We start from the raw sequence: 2,543 nt of genomic DNA, 5'->3' as shown, positions 1-2,543 counted from the left end.
GGAAAAGAAAATCAAACCTCCTTAGGGCAGGGTCTTTAAGAATCTGTGGGGCATTATCGCGCAGTACGGTTTGAACCTACAGTATTTTGACAAGGATTTGGGATCCTTTGTTTGGCTACAATATGTTGTCGTCCAGGAGTAAGATTTGAACCAAACAACATTATGGTCGGGACTTGAGCCCCTTCAACTTTTTAGAGCTTAAACCAGTCATATCCAGCCAAAATGTTCTACCCATTATATATTCAAACTGACCATATTTGGCCTTTCTCACTTAACTTACACTGTCATTCTAAAAATAGACAATCAAAGTCTCAAAGCTACGAGATAATCCATGATTAATTCAAAACAATAAATAAGGATTACATTTGACAGAATATTCTGAATGCTGAAGGTTAATCCTTTAGTTTTCAAACTAGTCATATCCAGGTCAAACATTCTGCACATTTTATGTTCAAATTGGCCACATCTGGCCTCTTACACCTATCATACAATGTCATTCTAAAAAATAAGGAATCACATCACTGAAACTTCAAAGCTAATATATAATATATAATATATGCCTTCTGCACCTGTGTGCATACAGTCGGTACTACTGTGGTCATTTGATCAGTGTTTGAGCCTGATTGCACCATTTTCCTTTCTGGCTTTATAGTGTAAGCATGGTCACTCCATTCAATGAAGAACAAAGAGCAGTGATCTAAGTGATAGTAACGGTGAACCAGCTCTCAAGCTTGCTGTGTCTTCTCGGCAGTGGTGGAGGTTGACAGGTATCCTGCTCCCTCTTCGTGCATCATGTTTGTCTGGCCACTTTTGAACTTCTCGATCCACTCATATACACTTCTATGCAGTAGTACACTGTCCCCCGTATTGTACTGAAAGCCTTTGATGAATTTCAGCTCCTGACACACATTTCGATCAGAGAAATTGGATCGTTGCTCTTTGTTCTTCTTTGATGCACATTGCTAGTGGAGTGGCCGTGCTTACACGGTAAAGCCAGAAAGGAAAATGGTGCAATAAGGCTCAAACTTAGATTGCATGACAGTAATACCAACTATAAGAACACAAGTGCAGAAGGGAATAAGACTAATAAAGATAGGTTATAGCAAAAGTGCAGATAATTTTTGACTTCCCCTTTTATATATGTGTATATATATATATATATATATATATATATATATATACACACATGCATGCACATATGTACATTTTCATGTGTGTATATTTGTGTCTCTGTTCAATTAAAATAAAAACCATTTTACATTAATCTGATGAGTTACTCTCAACTTTTGGTAAAGTTCAAGTTTGTTCTTCTTCAACAAGAATATTTTTGACAGTGACTTTGAAGATTCAACCAGCTACGCCGTCCTCAGATGAAGGCTGAGCTGGTCAAAATTTCGAAGTTACTGTCAATAATATTCTTTTTGAAGAAGAACATGTGTGTTGTAATAGTACTGACAATATGAAAGCCTAGAGAAAGTTGCTGTGTTGTAAGAAGGGGTTACACTCCATTCTACTCTGACCTAATCACTTAAAAGTCCACTTGTTCGTGCCAGACAATCATCACCAACGTATTCAACAGAGGTTGGCATGGCCATGCAGCAGATAATCATATCAACAACCAGACGACCATCTGCTATAGTGACCTTAAACACCGACAAGCTAAATAGGACACAGGTCTGTATAATGTTGGGCTCCATTGGTTCAGCGTATGTGAAGCCAGTTGTTTAATTTGTATGGCATAGATTGAGTCACCCTTTCAAACTATTTATCTTCTTACCTACCTATTCTACCTCTTTGTCTACCTGCCCAGCAGACTACCTATCTATCTGTATATCTACATGTCTATCATTCTTTCTGTCTGTCTGTCTGTCTGCTGTACCCAGCAGGTTTTCTGTATCTGTCTCGTCTGTCTGTCTGTCTCTTCTAACTGTTAATCTCAGCTATCTCTACATCTTTTTGTACCTCTGTCTGTCTGTATGGCCATCTTTCTGTACCTCTGTCTGTCTGTATGGCCATCTTTCTGTCTGCCTATCCAGCAGACTACCTATTTTTATTCCTATATAACTTTATATACATACACACATACACACACTCACATGTGTGTGTGTGTGTAAAAAATTAAATAGGGAGATGGCAGAATCGTTAGCACGCCAGGTGAAATGCTTAACGGTATTTCGCCTGCCATTATGTTCTGAGTTCAAATTCCACCAAGGTTGACTTTGCCTTTCATCCTTTCGGGGTCGATTGAATAAGTACCAGTTACACACTGGGGTCGATGTAATCGACTTAGTCCCTTTGTCTGTCCTTGTTTGTCCTCTCTATGTTTAGCCCCTTGTGGGCAATAAAGAATTAGTATATATATATGCCTATAAACGATAAGTGATCCAAGAGCTTTGGCGATATGCCATGCTTGAGGAGACTGATAACTGGTGTACATAACTGGCACCGTTTCCTTACATTGAGGCCGGGGTAAGGTAAGAAAGGTGCGTTTTCAGACTACGTCAGAAGTTGACTACCCAAAGCAGGAGTCCACATCAGACTGT

The sequence above is a fragment of the Octopus bimaculoides genome, chromosome 28 (genome assembly GCF_001194135.2).
Source record: "Octopus bimaculoides isolate UCB-OBI-ISO-001 chromosome 28, ASM119413v2, whole genome shotgun sequence".
Taxonomy (NCBI): domain Eukaryota; kingdom Metazoa; phylum Mollusca; class Cephalopoda; order Octopoda; family Octopodidae; genus Octopus; species Octopus bimaculoides.
Note: the sequence above shows the minus strand (reverse complement) of the source record.